The sequence below is a fragment of the Gossypium raimondii genome, chromosome 11 (assembly GCF_025698545.1).
Source record: "Gossypium raimondii isolate GPD5lz chromosome 11, ASM2569854v1, whole genome shotgun sequence".
Lineage (NCBI taxonomy): Eukaryota > Viridiplantae > Streptophyta > Magnoliopsida > Malvales > Malvaceae > Gossypium > Gossypium raimondii.
The window spans coordinates 17,067,426-17,075,805 of NC_068575.1; positions in this window are offsets into that span (position 1 = coordinate 17,067,426).

The window sequence follows — 8,380 nt, forward strand, 5'->3', positions numbered from 1 at the left end:
GCATCACATATTTCAATTTGTGACAAGTTTGGATGACGACAATTTTGATTCAGGGCAATCTTGAGAAGGTCCTTAAAAATGTAGACATGGATAAATCAAACTGGGATAGGTTAGATAAAAAGGTTCTATCTACGATTCTATTATTTTTAACAAATAATGTGTTGTAAGATATTTTGATGGAGAAAACGACATTCACCTTATGGAAAAGGTTAGAAACTCTTTAAGCGATAAAGTCTCTGGCTCATTGATTAGTGCTGAAACAACGGTTGTACATGTTCTATATGAATGAAGGGAAACCCTGATTTATGGCAGAGATAATCTATCATTTGAGGATGTGAAGGTTCATCTGTTGAGTAATGTCAAACTCAGAAATGAGTTTGGTTCAAATCGCAAGTCAGATAGGTAAGCCTCGATTTTGGTGGCATCAAGGAAGTGAGACAAAAGATGTCGCAATTGTAAGAAGTTAGGTCACATCAAGGAAGATTATTACAAACTACGAAACAAAAGGGCTGTTAAGAGCAATGAGGAAGATTTAGCTGGTGTTAATTTGGCCAACGACAAAGGTGATGATTTCTTATTGGTGTCAACAAGTGAAAACTCTGAGCTTACGTCCGAGTGGATCTTGGATTCACGGTGTTCTTTCCACATGTGTTCCAACAGGGATTGGTTCTTCACATATAGTTCAATTGAAGGTGGAGTTGTGCACATGGGGAATGGTTCACCTAGTAAGGTAACTGATATTGGTACTGTTCAAATAAGGATGCACAACAAGACAATTAGGATATTGTCAGATGCCAGACATGTGTTTAACTTAAAGAAAAATTTCATCTCCCTGAGAATTTTGGACTCTAAGGGTTGTAGAATTAACATCGACTCAAACAACATTAACATATTCCGTAGGGCTCTCATTTTGATTAAAGGTAAAAATATTAGCAATCTTTATGTTCTAAAAGGATCACCGGTGACCGGTGAAATAAGACATCCCTCATTTATTAAGGAGTTGAAGTCGACTCGTTTAAAGTAGAGACAACTTGGTCATAGGAGGGAAAAATATATGATCGCTTTAGTATAAAAAAAGGTTCTCTTTTAGATGTAGGTTTTGAAAAGATAGGGCATTGCATTCATGGAAATCAGACCTAGGTCAGTTTTTATTTGACAGTACATAAGTCAAAAACTAGAAGACTTATAGCTTCTAAACACAACTTTGACTTAGTTAATATCCTGTATAGTTCGAGATAATCCCGTGGTAGGTTTTGGCAAAAAAGGCATTGTGAAAATACTAGTCAATATGGAGATTTGAGGAGTTATGCCTCATATTTTCAGCTTTTCTTCCCCCAATTAAACATTATTTTTAGTTTCCTACTTAAACATTGATTAGCGTATATTATTTTAATATTATTTGACCTACAAATGTAACCTATAAATAAGCCTTTTTTCTACCCTAGAAAAATAACACATAACACATTTAGGTATTAGCTTTTCAAGCTTTTAGAGAATTTTGTGTTTACATTTTGAGGGTTCTTATTTTTGAGTTTTGGGACTTAGTTTTATCTCCATCTTTGTACTCTTGATTTTCGTTGTTTTAGTGAATTTATCTTTACTCGTGGTTTTTTATCATCTTCGAAGGAGTTTTTCCACATAAAATAATTGTGTTTGATCTTTTCAATTTATTCGCTATTTTAGTTGTTTGCTGCTTAACCGGGTTTATCCTGTAAGGATTTCAAAATTGAGTCTTTCCATGGATTTCTTTCAAGCTTGGATATTACGAAGAAAAAATCTCGAGTTTATCACATGTTGTCACCTGCAGTCTTTTTAATGATGGTCATTTTGAAGAATGAATTCTTGAGTAGCAACTCCTTAATTTTGGTAGCTTTGTCAATTGTAAGAACCTCACTTAAGGAAATGCAAGCTGAGTAATTTCTTCTACTGCAGTAGATTGAATGGCATTTGCAGCACATGATTCCTCAACAATGAATCCTTAAGTTCAAATATTTCTTCTCAATGGATCACAGCAGCATCTACTTAACCTCTCTAGACTCCTAAGTCTTTCCAACATGCTCAATGGAAAAACATTCAATAAATTCTCACAGTGACTCCAACCAAAAGTCATTTCATTTGTAAAAAGGCATTCACAAGAAGTAGCTCATGCCATATCTTTTCCAAGCTAGCCATCCTAAATATGTGCAATTGCTTTAACATAGGCAGTGCCACCTACAAAATTTTGATTCAAATTATAATTGTCCATGTATGAAGATATTGTACAAGGAAAACGCAAAGGAACCGCTAATTTGAGAATGTTGAGAAAGCAATAACCTATGTTAATTTCTTAAGATGATCTTAAAAGAAGAGTAGAAGGGAATAACAAAACACCTTCTCATAAAAAGGACCGGTACATCAATAGTTATGTTCTCTTCTGACTTGTTCTTCCCTCTCTCTTTTTTTTCATTTCGTGGCTCACTACAGCAAATTAAGCTTTTAGCGGCATTTTTAGTGGCGTTTGGAACGAAAACGTTGCAAATATATACCATTAGAGGCTTTTTCTTATAAACTCTGCAAAAGGTAAAGCAATAGCGGTGTTTCTCCCATAAACACTGCAAAAGGTAAGGCAATAGCAGTGTTTTCCCCATAAACTCCGCAAAAGGTAAAGTAATAACGGTGTTTCTCCCATAAACACTGCAAAAGGTAAAGCAATAGCAGTGTTTTCCCCATAAATGCCACAAAACGTAAGGCAATAGTGGCGTTTTCCCCATAAATACAACAAAAGGTAAGGCAATAGTATTGTTTTTCCCATAAACGCCACGAATTTTTTAATTTTGATTGAAAGGGCACCGTTTTTATTCTTTGATAAAAATCGATTCCCTTTTCTTTTGCAAACGATGCCATTTTTCCCAACAGTGGCTGATATCATCTCTCCTGATTCATTTTTTTCTCAGACTATTCTTTGCTTGACTAAAATAAACAAAGTTGTTGTTCTATTTTATACCCAAAATCCTCTCAGTTCTTCTCAAACCTTTTATTTCTCAGTCTACTCATTGATTTCCTGAAACCCTAAACACCCACTGTGCCCCATTTCCTCACAGGCTATAACCGAGTAATCGATGCCTAGCCACTTAACCCAGTAGCGAACTTAGTCGCTAGCCTCCGTGAGTCTTAGCAAGTATGTGAGGTTTTTCATGTTTTATTTTGTTTAGGTTTGTTAAAATTTACTTCCTTTAGTTTTCAATTGTGTTAAAATTTTAGAAAATTTAATTTGGGTAGTTCAAATGTGCTTTATTCATTAACTGACCTGGAATTCAGATTTTGGATTTAGATTAATAAATTACATGCCAATAAGATCAATAGGTTACATGAAGAAATCCATTATGAGGGATTTGGACAATTGCAATGCTAAGTTTTAAATGATTGATAGATTTTTGTTTCTTTTTTTCAAGGATGATAATTCTTTTGTCGTTGTTGAAATGTGGGTAAATTGGCTTCAGATCGATGAGGGTTTATGGATAATTCTTTATTTTCATGAGCTTTTGTCTATCCTAAATATCTTGGCTCTTTTTATTAATTGTTTTAATACTTTTTCGTTTCGATTTCACATTAAGAAAAACTGTGGGTTTGCTACTGCTTATTGGATCGATGTTGCTGATAGTCTTTTTTTAGATATAAATTTGGTTAAAGAGTATAGGGATTTCTTTAGTTTTATGGAATACAAGCATGAAAATGAGATATTTAATTGCATTCATGTGTTTATTTTTGTTATTGAATTGGAGCAGTTTTGATCTTTTATGCTTATTAAGCCTATATGATGATAAATTTGTAACTTTAATTGTTTCATTGGTGCACTTATTTGTATTTGAGAGATTTATTTGGTCATAGCCAGCTATATTATATTGTTTTAGTTAACATTAGTTAACATAAACTTTAGCTAGAAGTAGCTATGATATACATGTCAATTTACTCATTCAATCAAAGATATTAAGGAGCTATAAATTTCTCATAATTTTGAACACTAAGTACACTGATTAGAGACGTAAAAGAGTAGTGGAAGAGATGAGTAGGGAGATGATGGTACATTTTATACTGGTTCTGGATTCAGAATTAGGGATTACGGTAGCTTTATGATGTTAAGTACATTGTGTTATTATGTTGGTTGGGTGCTTAGAAAATTAGGGTAATATGAACATAAGTGTTTGATTTACTAAATTTTTTAGTAGCACTGTTTCTTTTTCTTTTTTCCCTTTTCTGCAAATTCCTTATTGATGCCTGAGATATGATGTAACCAAATCTTTTTCTAGTATTTTATAATTTGAACAACTTTTAAAAAAAAGTTAATTTGTCGTTCGTCCCTGTGGGAATCTGATTCATGCTTTTTATCCTCAAGTGTTGAGTGTTGAAATGTGTTTGAAAATTGGAATTTTGAGGTTAAGTAATGGTACAAATTCTATGGAGTAGTTTGAAATAAGTGGAATATTGTGTCATCCTCACTTTTGTTATTCTTTAAAAAAATTAGTAATTTATTAATCCTTTTGCTAAACGGAGTTTTTCTTTAATGCGTTGCGAAGATGGTTGCACAAAAATTCACCGTTGATTTGAATAAACCTCTTGTCTTTCAGGTACGAATAAGATCATATGTTTGATTTTGGTTTATATTATGGAACAAGCATATGTGGTGACAGCTTTGGTGTTACTGGTTTTCATTTCACTTATTTAGTTTCTTATGTGATTAAAATAGCTACATATAGTTATGTTATGTGATTACATCAACAAGTTCTTGATATAGAGCACGGTTTTGCAGGGCAGTTACTGAGCTCCAAAATTTCTATTTCTTTCTCTTTTTTAGTCAAACCGAATTAAGCAGGCCAAAGTGTGTAAAGGTAATAGCAGCAAAGTTCACCCTTATTTTTAAAACTGCTGCTTTCTCTTCACTTGTACTTATTATTTCTTTTCTCCTTTGATGAAATGTTGTCGGCCTCTTGAGTAGTTGTGTTAGATTTTTGTTTAGGAAATTTATTAGCATTTGAAGAAGCTTCACGAATTTTTGTTTTCTATTTGCAAGCTGGTTTAGGTAAATATTTGCTAGCACTTGGTGTATCTACTATACTGGGTTTATGAATGTTAATTTGTTTTCTTGCAAGGTTTTGGTTTGGGAAAAAATTAAGTTTGGGTTTGGAGATACATAGTTATTAGCATTAGTTGGCAGATAACATTGTCCCAGGGCAGGTTTGTAACACCCCCGACCCGGCCTAGACGTTATGGTCGAATCTGGCATGTCAAGTTGAAGTGTTTTTCGTAAATTGAACTTGTTGGAAGAAATTTTTTTCTAAGTTTTAAAAACCTCTTAATTATTAATTAACAAATCATCTAGCTAAAACGTTTGCCTTGTTCTCTGCTTTTGTTATGATAAGTTGTTCTAAAATCGCGGAAGCTTTTTAAATTCTGTTGTTTAAAAACTCGTGTCTTCGAAAACAGTAATTATTTTAAAATTCGTCTTCTCCTAAACTAGCAGTTTTAAAATAAGTAAGCAAAAGCCCAATTAAAAATTTAAACAAACTTAAAGGCCTTATTACAAACACAAAAACCCAACATATAAATTAAATTTAAATAAAAGCAAGTGTAAAACAACAGCAGTTGTGTGGCCACCTCCGAGTCCCACGCAGCACCGAATCGCCTATGGTTGAGGATTACCTGCACAGTTAAAAGGAGAGGGTGAGTTTACGAAACTCAGTGTGTGATCCCCTATCAGTCAATCAGTAAACAACATGCAGTAACAGTCTGGGCCTGAGCCCTATTCAGTGATAGTACAATGTGGGTCTTAGCCCAATACAGTAACAGTGTGGGCTATAGCCCAATACAGTATCAGTACAGTCCAATAATGCAACCCATCCCAATCCAGCCAACACACCACTCCGTACCACCGACACACCATGTGGGGATACAATTGACCCACCCAGCCAACACACCAATATCGCAGCAAAGCTGCCAGTAATAGTATCGTAGCAAAGCTGCTAGTAACAGTATATGTGGCAGAGCCACCAGTACAGTATACTTCCTCCATTACAATATCCCAACCCTATGCAATATGTAATGTCATGAATCATACGTGTATGCAGAATGTCATACATATCATTGAGCAAATTAGTCATACATACATAAAGCCATAACAGTCATTTCATCTCCTAGGGGTATTTCGGTCATTTTACACTATGGGCATATTTCAGTCATTTTACCCTATAAGGGTATTTCGGTCATTTTATTGACTTCTTAAAAGGTCTGTAGTCACCTCGAGTGACACAGGTAACCTAAATGGTCATAACAATGTAAATGGGCCCAAGGCCCAGTACTTGGCCCAAGTGGGCCCACACATTCGTGCAGCCCGTTCAGCCCAAAATTTGCCACGAAAATGGGATCTATATTGCCCAGTCCAGTATTTGCCACAATTCGTGGATTTCATCTGTGTGGGGCCCACGTGCCCATTGAGCCAACACGACCCATTTCGACCCAACGTGGCCCATTACGACCTAAGCCCATGAAAATGCTCATGGAGGCCTCTACAGTCTGTCACCCACGTTTCGCGGGTTGGGCTTACCATACGAGCGATCGTACGCTTGTGTGGTCTCAAACGTCGTATTTTCGACTTTTCGGCTTTTTGTCGTTCTACAATTGCAATGGGGTGTTTACACACCTGTTTACGAGAAGAGCGTAAATTTTCACGTACACTAACCTAGATTCAATCATGACCCAAGTCAGTCCTTTAAACACTAGGGTAAAGCACCCGCTTATTGACATTTGATCCAAAACACCATCCTTACCTTGCTTGAAAGAGGCGACCTTACTCCTCCAAGACCGCCAACCAAAAGTAGTCAGACACTTATCAGTTATTTGCACCACAAACAATGATTTCAATAACTAGGTTAGGCCATATAAGTGGCCAAGAAGGGTATTCTATTTTAAGAAAAAGAATGGAAGAGAATCGGTTTAATCAAAAGTAAGGAGTATCAATACTTTACCGATAATCAAAAACACTTGCAGCACTGGGATAGCAGAAGCAGCGAGAAAAAGATCGGCGCAGAGAGTGATAGAACAAAAGGATGATATTCGGCTGAGCCACACTTAATAAAGGGAGATAACTCTCGGTCAAAAAAGAAAATAATGGAAGGTAGAAATCAAAAACAGAAAGAGAATGATATTCGGTCAAAGAAAAAGAGGAGAAGAGAAAATAGATTCGCCAACAGAAAAGAGAAGAGGGGAAAAGAGAATGGAGGATTCGGCAACAAGAGGAGAGGGGAAAAGAGAATAGTATTCGGTAAACAGAGAAGAGAAGGGAAAAGTAGAAAAGGAAAACGAAAGAACCCGAGAGGTACTTCAAAAACTTGGCAAAATTCGGCATCAAAAGCTAATAGATGACACACGAAACTACCAAAACCAAAACAAACAGAAGAAAAATAACCCTAAACACCAATTACCTCAGTGCCTAATGACCAAATTCGACACAAGCATACCCCCAGCCGAATTCACAAGCTAGATTTTTCCCAAACGGCACAACTCCCCTCTCAAACAATTTTCCTTGATTTTCTCCTCGTATCTCTCCCCATATCCCTCCTTGAATCACTCCACCGATTTCTCTTCAACTCCCCCAACAACCCATTCAAACTCCCCTTAGCTGTGTTTCAGTCCAACTCCACTACCTACACAGCTCAAGCAGCAAAATAAATACTTCATTGCACAACCCAAGACTTGAACTTCAGACCTCACAGTTACACAACACACCACTTTACCACCAAACCACAAGCTATTTTTGTGTCATAAAACAAACACTATTATTTAAAAGGTCTATATGCCAGTGTCCAGATTCATTTAAGAGCAAAACTAAAAATTCTGCAAAAGCCAAGACTTGAACCCAGGCTTCTCAAACACTCCCATACAAACCCAAATCATTTAGCCATTATTTAAAAGGTCATAAAACAAACACTATTATTTAAAAGGTCTATATGCCAGTGTCCAGATTCATTTAAGAGCAAAACTAAAAATTCTGCAAAAGCCAAGACTTAAACCCAGGCTTCTCAAACACTCACATACAAACCCAAATCATTTAGCCATTAAAGCAAACAAGCAATTTGTGCTATATCATGCAAAAATTAAAGACTTAAATTTTTGGGGCGTTACAAGGTTGCAATTCTTTGCCAAGATGCGCTATCCTTTTTAATACTTGGTAAAGACTAGAATTAATAGTTGTTTTCCATTCCTGTTTTTTTTAATCTTCGACCACTATCACATAAGGAGCTTGATATTCAAAAATAGAAGCATAATGCTTGGTGATATGAATGCATTTTAATTTTAATATTTTGAATTTCTATGAAATTTTATATTTTTAATTTTAATTTTGATTTTA